Below are 12,830 nucleotides of genomic sequence, written 5' to 3'. Positions count from 1 at the left end.
TGGCTTTTCGGCGCCCGGTAGTGACCGGCAGTCCCCGGGTAGCCAGGGTGTCTGGGTGTTGGGACCGCTTAGTCGCGAGACCCCAGCAAAGCTCTTGGCGTCTCTGAGCCTCAGCTTTTGCTTCTGTAGAATAGGGTGTACTCATCGTACATTTCATGGGAATACCTAACGCAGTCATTTGGATGGTCCTGTGAGGTAGAAAACATTGTCCAACGTTCTACGCGAGGAAACGTGGCTGGGCCACAGGACTGGACTCCCCAGTCCCGCTTTTGCCTGAAGACTTCGAGGGACGCAGTTGGAGCGCAAGGCTTCTGCTTGGCGGTGAGGCAGAGGGCTAACGACCTTCCTTCTCCTAAATTCACTGATGCGGCGGCAAGAATGGCACCGCCTCGTAGAGCTACCGCATTTCCCAAACTCGTAGTCTCAGGACCACTTTATACTCATAAAAATGAGGGCCCCAAGCTTTTGCTAATGTGGGTTACAGCTATCGATGTTACCACATTCTAAGTTAAAATGCTTTAAAGTTTTTTGTTGTTTCGTTTAAAAGTAAACAGCCGGGCGCGGTAGCTCACGCCTGTAATCCCAGCACTTTGGGAGGCTGAGGCGGGCGTATCACCTGAGGTCAGGAGTTCGAGACCAGCCTGGCCAACATGGTGAAACCCTGTCTCTACTAAAAATACAAAAATTAGCCAGGTATGGTGGCGCAGGCCTGTAATCCCAGCTACTCCGGAGGCTGAGGCAAGAGAATCATTTGAACCCAGGAGGCGGAGGTTGCGGTAAGCCAAGATCGCGCCATTGCACCCCAGCGTGGACGACAGAGTGAGACTCCATCTCAAAAAAAAAAAAAAAAAAAAGTAAACATTACATTCCACGCCCACCACCAAAATAAAGGAGTGGTATTGTTTTACACTTTTGCAAATCTTTTTAAAATCTGACCTAATAGGTTCTCACATGTGCTTCAGCATTCGGTCTGCTGCAATATATTGCATTGGTTGACATATACATTGTGAAGAACATCTGCAGTTATGTAGTTCACAAAGAGAGGACCTGCAGACCCAACTTTGAGAACGGCTGGGCACCTTGCCAGGCCTTGGGAATTGTAGTGAAATCAGGCCAGTGACTCAGGAAAATGAGCTGAAGGCTTTGAGCATCTCTTTCCCCTATTTTAGGCCTCAAAAGGGAGGCTGGGGCAGGGCATGGTGACTCACGCCTGTAATCCCAGCATTCTGGGAGGCCGAGGTGGGCGGATCGCTTGAGCTTAGGAATTCCAAACCAGCCTGGCAACATGGTGAAACCCTGTCTCTACAAAAAATTAGCAGGGTGTGGTATCTGTGCCTGTAGCCCCAGCTACTTGCGGGGCTGAGGGGCTGAGGCGGGAGGATCGCTTGCGCCCGGGAGGTTGAGGCTGCAGTGAGCCGTGATCAAGCCACTGCACTCTAGCCTGGGTGACAAAGCAAGATTCTGTCTCAAAAAAAAAAAAGTGGGGGAGGCTGGGTGTGGTGGCTCACGCCTGTAATCCCAGCACTTTGGGAGGCCAAGGCGGTGGATCATGATGTCAGGAGTTTGAGACCAGCCTGGCCAATATGGTGAAACCCCATCTCTACTAAAAATACAAAAATTAGCTGGGTGTGTGGTGCACGTCTGCAATCCCAGCTACTTGGGAGGCTGAGGCAGGAGAATTACTTGAACCCGGGAGGTAGAGGTTGCAGTGAGCCCAGATCGTGCCACTGCATTCCAGCCTGGGCAACAGAGCAAGACTCCGTCTAAAAGAGAAAAAAGGAGGCTGGGGGCGGGGGGGAGGGGAAGCTGGGTGGGAGGTGGCTCAGGATCCTCCACAGGGATGGTTGAGAAATGGGGGCAGAAACAGCCACTCCTGGAGGTAAGTAGCTCCCAACAGAGAGAGAGAGAGGACCTTAGGGCTCACAAAATTCAGTCCTTCCCACGCCCCCACAAGGCCAGGGAAGCTTAAACATGACTGCAGTTGAGTTCCTCAGCACCCTGCAAAAAGGAGAGTTGGGGTGAGATTAAATAATATATTAAGCATTAAAATATTTCCTTGAAACCTGTAAGGTGCTAGAAATGTTCTGTATCTTGATTTTTTCCCCCATGGAGGTGTATTATATCCCTGATACTTTAAAATTGCCATTATATGGTGATGATAAAAAGCAGATTCATGCTGGGGATGGTGGCTCACGCCTGTAATTACAACACTTTGGGAGGCCCAGGTGAGTGGATCACTTTGAGTTCAGGAGTTCAAGACCAGCCTGGCCAACATGGTGAAACCCATCTCTACAAAAAATAACAAAAAAATTAGCTGGGCATGGTGGTACACACCTGTAGTTCCAGCTACTCAGGAGACTGAGGTTGGAGGATTGTTTGAGCCCAGGAAGTGGAGGTTGCAGTGAGCTGAGAGCACACCACCGCACTCCAGTCTGGGTGACAGAGCCAGATGTTGTCTGAAAAAAAGGTTTTTTAAATCCAAATTTGGTTTTATCATTCTTTTTAAATTCACAGGCAACAGCACCTGGGCAGACCATGCCATTTCCCCTCCTGAACTCGGGTGCTTTGAAAGAAGTATAGGGGGCCGGTCGCGGTGGCTCCCGCCTGTAATCCCAGCACTTTGGGAGGCCGAGATGGCCGGATCACCTGAGGCTAGAAGTTCAAGACCAGCCTGGCCAACATGGTAAAACCCCGTCTCTACTAAAAATACAAAAATTAGTTGGATGTGGTGGCGTGTGCCTGTAATCTCAGCTACTCGGGAGGCTGAAGCTGGAGAACTGCATCAATCCAGGAGGTGGGGCTGCAGTGAGCTGAGATCCTGCCACTGCACTCCAGCCTGGGTGACAGCAAGACTCCGTCTCAAAAAGAAAAAAGAAACAAATATGGGGACGAACAGTGGGAATGCAGAGGAGAGGGTTCCCATCTGAGGAGGCTGGAAGAAAAGAAGGCTGGAAAAGAACCATGAGAAACACATGTCTGTCGTTTAAGCTATACAGCCTATGGTATTTTGTCATGGCAGTCTGAGCCAAGAGAGGGAGCAATTTAATTAGATGTGTTATGCTCTTCTATCTAGGTCCCATATAGATTGCCAACACTGTTAGTGCTTTCTCCTTTTGTGTTAAAAAGGAAAGATAGAGGAAGGGAGGGAAGAAGGAAGGATGGAGAAGAGAACAGAAAAGTAAAATGAAAATGTCTTCTAACCATATTGAAAAGCTATCCAGGGCCGGGCACGGTGGCTCACGCCTGTAATCCCAGCACTGTGGGAGGATGAGGCGGGCGGATCACAAGGTCAGGAGATCGAGACCATCCTGGCCAATATGGTGAAACCCTGTCTCTACTAAAAATACAAAAATTAGCCAGGCGTGGTGGCAGGCACCTGTAGTCCCAGCTACTCGGGAGGCTGAGGCAGGAGAATAGCTTGAACCCAGGAGGCAGAGGTTACAGTGAGCTGAGATTGTGCCACTGCACTCCAGCCTGGGCGATAGAGTGAGACTCCGTCTGGAAAAAAAAGAAAAAGAAAAGTATCCAGAAACAGGGTGGAAAAGCATTGGTAATTGTGGAGTACCAAGTAATGAGTTCTTACTCTACTCTTGCTATTTTTATGTGTGTTCGGAATTTTCCTTACTAAGAAAGTATGTGATACCATGCGTTGCCACGATATGGCATGGCATGATGAGAAGGCACTTCACCTCTGTGGCATTTCCCCCCAACCCATAAGCCCTTTCTAATCATTAGAAAACATTAAACAAACCCAAATTGAGGGACAATTCACACAGTTCACACAGTTCATACTGAGACACGGACCAGGAGAAGGAAGGATCTGGGGGAACGGGAGACTGACCCAGTCTAACCAGGACTTCAAAACTGCCATGGTCATGGAAGACAAGGATAAACTGAAGAAGTGTCACAGATCAGGGAACCCTAAGGAGACATGATGACTCAATGCAATGTGGGATCTTGGATTGGATCCTGGAACAGAAACAGACATTGACGGGAAAACAGGTAAAATCCAAATAAAACCTAAAGTTTAGTTAATAGTAGTGTACTAATGTAAGTTGTTTTGTTTGGGCATGTGCCAGTTATGTGTATTCACTTTGGGGGCGGCTGGTGAAGAGCACATAGGAACTCTGTACTACCTTTACAACATTTGTGTAAATCTAATCCCAAAATAAAAAGTTCATTTACAGAAAAAGAAGACACTCATTGTTCAGCTCCTTTCATAATTAATTGAAATTCAAATAATGAAGTGTCGGCCAGGCACAGTGGCTCACGCCTGTAATCCCAACACTTTGGGAGGCCCAGGTGAGTGGATCGCTTGAAGTCAGGAGTTCAAGACCAGCCTGGCCAACATGGTGAAACTCCAACTCTACTAAAAATACAAAAACTAGTCAGGCTTGGTGGCGGGCACCTGTAATCCCAGCTACTTGGGAGGCTGAGGCAGGAGAATTGCTTGAACCCAGGAGGCAGAGGTTGCAGTGAGCCGAGATCGCACCACTGCACTCCAGCCTGGGTGATAGCAAGACTCTGTCTCAAAAACAAACAAAAAACAAATAATGAAGTGTCTCATATATCAGTGTGGTGAAACAGTCTTAGGCAGTGTTTGCCATGGGTGATGGGGAGGGGACAGACAGCACACATATGCACTGCTGGTGAGGGTGGGGAGGCATTGCAATGTTAAAGTTCAGTTTGGCCATATTATTAAAATTAATGCCACTAATCTCACTTGACTCATCTCCACAGCTAGAAATTTAATCCTGTGGAACTCTCCCTTAAATACTCAGAGATAGGTACAGGGTGTTCATACAGACAGGAGGAGTGATGACAGGACTTGGTTTTCAGCTTGGGACACTTCAGGATGGCCTCCGCATTTCTAACAAGTTCCCAGATGAGTCTCAGAATTGCTGAATGGTGACATACTCAGAAAAACCATACAGCTAGTAAAAATATATGTTAGACCTGTTTTGTACTGACCTGAAAGATGTTGAAAGCCTATGGTTAAGTAAAACAAATGTGTGAGAATGTGTATAAATGAAACGAAAAAGGAAAAGAGATTATTATATTAGCCCCACTGGAAAGAGGAAAGTGGGAAGAACTAGGGGAGGAAATTCACTTTCCTCTTTTTTTTTTTTTTTTTTTTTGAGTCAGAGTCTCGCACTGTTGCCTGGGCTGAAGTGCAATGGCGCAATCTCGGCTCACTGCAACCTCCACCTCCCGGGTTCAAGCAATTCTCCTGCCTCAGCCTCCGGAGTAGCTGGGACTACAGGCGCGCGCCACCACACCCAGCTAATTTTTTGTATTTTTAGTAGAGACGGGGTTTCACTGTGTTAGCCAGGCTGGTCTCGAACTCCTGACTTAGTGATCCGCCCGCCTCGGCCTCCCAAAGTGCTGGGATTACAAGCGTGAGCCACCGCACCCAGCCAACTTTCCTCTTACATTTCTATATTGTTGACTCTTTCACAGAGAACATATTCATATGCCACTTCTCTAAAATTTCACAAAATGAATAAATCCTCACACATTTCTTCCTTTTTTTTTTTTTTTTTTTTTTTTTGAGACAGTCTTCCTATGTTGCCCAGGCTGGAGTGCAGTGGCACAATCTCAGCTCACTGCAAGCTCCGCCTCCCGGGTTCACACCATTCTTCTGCCTCAGCCTCCCGAGTAGCTGGGTCTACAGGTGCCCACCACTACACCCGGCTAATTTTTTGTATTTTTAGTAGACACGGGGTTTCACCACATTAGCCAGGATGGTCTCGATCTCCTGACCTCGTGATCCGCCCACCTCAGCCTCCCAAAGTGCTGGGATTACAGGCGTGAGCCACCACGCCCGGCCAATCCTCACACATTTCTTAAATAGGTAGACCTAGCTCTGTGTTTAGAAATGCAAGATGGCCACGATACATTGTTAAACACAGGAACAAATGTGTTTGAATGGAAAAGAAAAGGAATATGTGTCTTATTGTTAACTGAGCTTTTCTTTGGCGATGTGCACTGATGATGCTACATGATTCTGTAACATTTGAATTTTGCGTAAAAGATGTGACTTACCTGTCTGATCAGAAACAAGAACAGAGCCCTGATGCAGCAGCCTCAGGATGCCCAGCCAGATGGAACTGGGGCAGCTTTCCTGAGGGTGGACGCAGGTATTTGGGTCACCTGAACCTGCCGTGGGATAAGACCCTGCTGTCCTGAGGCAACCCCACAGACTCTGAGGGGTCCTCCCAGTATGGTGAGTCAGGGGCCTCAGCACACGGCTCCTTCCCACACAGGAATACAAAGATGGGCATGCTGTTACCTGGATTAGCAGTCACTTTCCTGGGGTCTTGTCAGAGTGTCAGCTCTCCATCCTGTGCTGCTATGACAGAATACCACAGACTGGCTAATTTATAATGACCAGAAACTAATTGCTCACAGTTCTGGAGGACAGGAAGTCCAATATCAAGATGTCAGCATCTGGCAAGGGCCTTGCTGTGTCATCGCATGGGAGGCATCACGTGGCAGAAGGGTAAAGAGAGTAAGAAAGGACAGAACTTGCCCTTTGATTTTTTTATATCTTTTTTTTTTTTTTTTGTAGTCCAGTGGTCTTTTATTTTTGTAATACCTATTATGCCGTAAATTCAGAGGGAATGGGTACCAGCAGCTCAGGCTCCTTTCCACTGGCTCTCGCAAAGTGTCCTTCTCTGGGTGGAGCAGGCTGGCGCTTCAGTTGAACCCAAGTACCTTTCTCTTTGGCTTCCTTCTTTTTCTGATCGTTTTCCTTCACTGTCTTGGCTATCTTGGCTCTTAGAGAGCTTAATGTGCTCAATACGCACATTAATTCTCTTGGCAAGAATCTTGCCCTTGTTTACAACAATGCCAACAGCATGCTGAGTAACACTGTAGACTGCTCCAGTTTTGCCACGGTAACATTTGTGAGCATTCCTTTTTGAACAGTACCTATTCTTTTGATGTCTACAATATCACCTTTCTTATAGATTTGCATGTATGTGAACAAAGGAATAACTTCCTGTTTTCTAAAAGGCTTAGATAACATATACTGGGCCCCTCTTCTCTTCCCTTTATGTTCATCATTTTGGCAAATTACTGGAAGATGGCGCTTCCAGCCAAAAGGCAGAACTTGCCCATTTATGATGGCATTAATCCCACCTATGAGGACAGAGCCCTTATGGCCTAATTACCTTTTTTTTTTTTTTTTTTTTTTCTAAGATGGAGTCTTGTTCTGTCGCCCAGGCTGGAAGGCAGAGGCACGATCTCGGCTCACTGCAACCTCTGCCTTGCAGGTTCAAGTGATTCTCCTTCCTCAGCCTTCCGAGTAGCTGGGGCTACAAGTGCGCACCATCACACCCGGCTAATTTTTGTATTTTTAATAGAAACGGGGTTTCACCATGTTGGCCAGGCTGGTCTCAAACTTCTGGGCTCAAGTGATCTGCCCACCTCAGCCTCCCAAAGTGCTGGGATTACAGGCATGAACCACGGCACCCAGCCCCTAATTACCTCTTAAATATCCCACCTCTTAATACTGTTACGATGGCAGATAAATTTCAACATGAGTTTTAGAGGGGACAAACATTCAAATCACAGCACCCACCCTCCACCTGCCTCTCTTTTACACTCCAGGAAAATGCTCTCCAGGGTGACAGTCCAATGTTAGAGTTCAATTTGGCCATATTATTAAAATTAATGCAGCTAATCTCACTTGACTCATCATTTCCACAGCTAGAAATTTAATCCAATGAAACTCAGTACTGCAGCATAATCAGGGACACCCCAACTCCACCCCAGTGAGGGCGTCCCACGGCATTAGTATCATCTTTGACTTAGACAAGACAAAAAAAAAAGTACAGTCCATCAGAGAAAAGATTGACATCTTTGTCTATATTTAAAATTTTAACCTCAGGCCCAGTGGCTCATGCCCATAATCCCAGCACTTTGTGAGGCTGAGTCAAGAGGATCACTTTAGGCCAGGAGTTCAAGACCAGCCTGGGCAACATAGCGAGACCCTATCGCTCCAAAAAAAATTTTTTTAATTAACTAGGCATGATGGCACACCTGTAGTCGCAACTACTGAGGAGGCTAAGGCAAGGGGATCATTTGAGCCCATGAGTTCAAGGATACAGTAATCTGATTGCACTATTGCACTCCAGCCTGGGTGACAGAGTGAGACCTTGTCACAAAACAGAAGGTAAAATTTCAAGGTAGCAGAATAGTCAAATTCACAGAGACGGGAAGTAGAATGATGGCTGCCAGAGGCTGGGGGAGGGAGGAATGGGGAGCCAGTTTTTAATGGATTCAGAGTTTTGGTTTTACAAGATGAGGAAAGTTCTAGAGATTAATGGTGGTGATGGTTGCACAATATTATGAATGTACTTAATGCCATCGAACTGTATATTTAAAAGTGGTTAAGGCCGGGCGCCGTGGCTCTCACACCTATAATCCCAGCACTTTGGGAGGCAGATCACCTGAGGCCAGGAGTTTGAGACCAGCTTGGCCAACATGGCGAAACCCCATCTCTACTAAAAATACAAAAATTAGCCGGGCGTGGTGGCAGGCACCTGTAATCCCAGCTACTTGGGAGACTGAGGCAGGAGAATCGCTTGAACCTGGGAGGCGGAGGCCACAGTGAGCCAAGATCACACCATTGCACTACAGCCTGGGCAACAAGAGCGAAACTCCCATTTCAAAAAAAAAAAAAAAGTAGTTAAAATGGTAAATTTTATGTTATGAATATTTTATCACAATAAAAAATTAAAATCTCTGCACAACAGAATCTACATAACCACAATGTACATAACTGTCGAAAAAGATAGCAAGTAGATACCTAAATTATCCATGAAAGAGTATGCAGTCATTGTGATCTTCAAGATACAGCAAGTGAAAAATATAAAGCTAGGACACTGTGAATATTGTTACCATTTGTATAAAAATATACAACATACACACATATTTTGATGGGCATGCATAGAATATCTCTGGAAAGATACATAAAGAATTGGTAACAGTTACATACCAGGAGTAGAATGGGTGGAGACAAAGAAAAAAAAACACCTCAGCTGTACTCTGTAACCTTTTTTCCTTTTTTAATTTTATACGCACATATGTACATATTTTACGTATTAAAAATAAATATAAGAGGACTCCTGGTTTCCAGTCCAGCCTCAAAAAATAGCAAGTGTCAGAGAAGCGTGAGGAGGGAGAGTTAATGAGGTAGGGGCACTATCAGCAAGACAAAGAAAGGCTAGGAGCATCTGTTCCGGGCAGGACTTTGAAGGTCAGAGACGGACACCATGCTTGCAGGGACAGAGTAGCTCTGCAGGCTAGGGTAGGGTGTTAGGCCTGGAGAGAGCCCTTGGGCCTTGTAACATATTTCCCTGGCTTGGCTAGGGTGGAGGAGAGAAGGGCCACAGCCATCCCCTACTGTGCTCAGCAGGACACCCTTCTCTTCGTGTTCCCTGGACAGAGCCTCTATAGGCAGGTAACTAGCTGAGAGAAGGATCGAGAAACATTATAGCAAGCCTGGAGTTCAACAGGCTTGAAATTGGCCTCAGGGCACCACTGATGAGGCTGGAGTGGGAGCCACTGAAGCAATAAAGATGGGTTCCCACCCCAGGTTTCAGAGAGTAACAGGCAGGGGCTTTGTAGAACACAGGACCGCAGACCTTGGGTGCGGACGGGGGTGTGCAGGAAGAGTGAAGCTCTGAACGGTTGGAAGAGAGGAGGCCGAGAGAGGCCACACGGAGGCACCAGGCAGTTTGCATGGGCACCCTGCTAAAGAAGCAGACACAGGCCAGCCACCTGCTGGGATGGAGGAGGGAGGAGCCCTTGGGAACCTTCCAGAGGACTGACGGGAACAGTGATGGCAGGTCCCAGGCAGACAGAAACTTCTTGAGTCACAGGGTTATGCAAGTGCTGTAGGCAGCAGTGACAAAGAGCTGGATTACGGCGTAGGCAGGCTTGGCCAGCAGGACTCATAGCCCTCTCTGTGCCCGAGAGAGAGACTGTAAAGGAATGTGTCACCATCCATGCATATGAAGCTGATGCCTGCACCCCAAGGCCTCCGGCACCCTGGTGTGGTTTCCAGGCACTGGGTGGGTTGCAGGGGGACCTGCCAGGAAAGGGCTGGGAGACGCCCAAGGGTGGAGACTGGGGCAAGGGCCAGCCCACACCAGGTGCCAAAAACTACGGGATGCTTCCAGGGCAGGGACCATGGGGGCCCATGAGCAAGCAGGGCTGTGGGGAACTAGAACTGACCAGACCTCCCTTGGGGCCCCACTTGGCTCCAGGAAGATGCTCCTGCTAGCAGGACCAAGGAGAAGCAGAGTCCCACAGGGATGGAAGTTAGAGGAGGTGACAGGCAGGGCTAGGCAGAGGGAAGGAAGGGGGTGCCTGGCTTAGGGCTGCTCCCTGGGGAGGCCTCTCTGCCCAGGGCAGCCTCCGTGAAGATGCCTGGGACCCAGCCCCTTGCTGAGCCTTGCTTCTCTTCCCTCTTGTAAGTTCCCACTCCAGGGGAAGTATGTCTTTCCCCAGCCCAGTGGACAACCCCAGTGAATTCTGTCCTTGGCCTCTTTCAAGGGGAACCACCTCAAGTTAGCACTGTACAGACCCAGCCAAGCTGCTTACAATCAGCCCCAACACGCAGAAACGACTCTCAGCCCTCAGGAATGTGAACCTGCTTCACCACATTAGCAGCCAGTGAATTGTATTATAAAAATAATTAGAAAACAGCTAAAACTAGTAGGCTACAGAGTCCCTGGATTTGCTGGTCAAAGGCTTGGTTCTACAGCTCTCTGATGAGAAAAAAATGTTCCAAGCATAAACACTTGACAATAACCACTGCTGGAGAGGCCATGAGATAACAAACATCCTTCTTGTACACTGTAGAGTGTAGTCTTACCTAGTGCAATCCTTCCAGGGACAGTTTGGCAATATCTATTAAAATATAAAGTATGCAAACACCCTTTCATAGAAATTTATCCTAGATACGCCTTTGTATCAAGATAAATGCAGCTCCTTCCTCTGCGTCAGGGTTTCTCAATCTCTGCACTACTGACATTTGGACCAAAGAATTACGAGTTGTGGAAGGCATTGTTCTGGGCATTGTAGGATGCTGTGATGGTGAATTTCATGTGTTAACCTGACTGGCGTGTGTCTGTGAGGGTGTTTCTGGATGAGATTAATATTTGAATTGGCAGACTGGTTGTTTTAGTCCATTTGGGCTGCTATAATAAAATACTAGACTGAGTGGTTTATAAACTACAGAAATGTGTTTTCATAGTCCTGGAGGCTGGAGAGTCCAAGATCAAGGAGCCGGCGGATTTGGCATGCAGAGAGGGCCCCTACCTCATAGAGAGCACCTTCTCACTGTGTCCCCACATAGTGGAAGGGGCAGGTGGTGGAGGGGGCAAGGTGGCTTTCTGAGGCCTCCTTTATTAGGGCACTGATCCCATTCCTGAGGCTCCTCCCCCATGACCTAATCGTCTCCCTAATGCCCCCGTCTCCTAATACCATCACCTTGGGGTTGGCTTCAACATTGAATTTTGGGGGGACACAGACATTCAGACCACAGCACTGAGTGAAGCCGACAGTCCTCTACAAGGCGGACAGGCCTCATCTCTCAGTTCAAAAGCCTGAATGGAACAAAAATGCTGCTCCTCCCCTGAGTAAGAGGAAACTCCTCCTCCCTGAGGCCTTCAAACTGGGACATTGGCTTTTTCCTGTCTTTGGACTCAAACTGAAACATCTCCTCCTCCTGGGTCTCGAGCCTGCCAGCCTCTGGCCTGGAACACACATCAGTGTCCCTGGGTCTTGCCTGCAGATCTTGGGACTCACCAGCCTCCATAGTTGCATGAGCCAAGTCCTTACAATAGATCTCTTTCTCTATAAATATCTGTAGTACTGGTTCTGTTTCTCTGGACAATCCCAACTAACACAGATGGTGAGCAGAATTCCTGGTATTCACTCACTAGATGCCAATAGCCACCCCCAGCCCCCACTTGCAACAACCAAAAATGTCTCCATACTGTCCTAGATGGCACTTGGGGGAAAATTTCCTGGGTGAGAGCCACCACTGTACACATGTTCCCAGGAGGGAAGATACAACTCCCTTGTCCAGGGCCCACATAGGGAGATCCTGCATCTTACCCTGAGTGAGGAAGATTGGGAGCTCCAATGGGCGTGGGGGCCAGATGGACAGAAGGCAGATGAGAAGTGACACAGAGAAAAGGCCGAGCCAGGCGCGGTGGCTCAAGCCTGTAATCCCAGCACTTTGGGAGGCCGAGGTGGGCGGATCATGAGCCATCCTGGCTAATACGGTGAAACCCTGTCTCTACTAAAAATACAAAAAATTAGCCGGGCGTGGTGGTGGGCACCTGTAGTCCCAGCTACTCGGGAGGCTGAGGCAGGAGAATGGCGTGAACCCAGGAGGCAGAGCTTGCAGTGAGCCGAGATCACACCACTGCACTCCAGCCTGGGCAACATAGAGAGACTCCATCTCAAAAAAAGAAAAAAGAAAAGGGCAGCCACAGCAAAGCATGACTAGAACACTTCTGACACCCAGAGTTGTGGGGCTAACGCGATACCCACTGCACCTACAGAGAGCTATGCCAAGGCAGCCATAAAAAGGTACCCACTATAGAACTTCCTATGAGCAAAACTGGAAACCACCTCTGTGGCTGTCAGCAGGGACTGACTGGTCACCCTGCAGCGCAAGTGTGTTTCGGGGGGACACTCTGCAGCCATTCATAGAAAAGAGGGAGACCCTCCAGAGCAGTAAGCAAAACCTCCAGGTGCAAGAAAACGTGTAGAGTATGGTGCCTTCTGGGCCAGGAGTGGTGGTT

The 12,830-nt window shown here is 48.1% G+C and overlaps 1 long non-coding RNA gene across 1 annotated transcript; it reads left to right on the top strand.

The window, feature by feature from the left end:
• The first annotated feature begins 90 nt into the window (after window positions 1–90).
• LOC134728575 (uncharacterized) lies at window positions 91–4,192 on the top strand. The gene is made up of 2 exons (XR_010109125.1): window positions 91–321; window positions 2,515–4,192. It is a non-coding gene; the product is annotated as an uncharacterized LOC134728575 (long non-coding RNA).
• Window positions 4,193–12,830: the final 8,638 nt, after the last annotated feature.

Source organism: Pan paniscus, chromosome 11, assembly GCF_029289425.2.
Source record: "Pan paniscus chromosome 11, NHGRI_mPanPan1-v2.0_pri, whole genome shotgun sequence".
In the NCBI taxonomy this organism is placed as follows: domain Eukaryota; kingdom Metazoa; phylum Chordata; class Mammalia; order Primates; family Hominidae; genus Pan; species Pan paniscus.
Note: the sequence above shows the minus strand (reverse complement) of the source record. Positions and strands in the feature narration are given on the sequence as shown.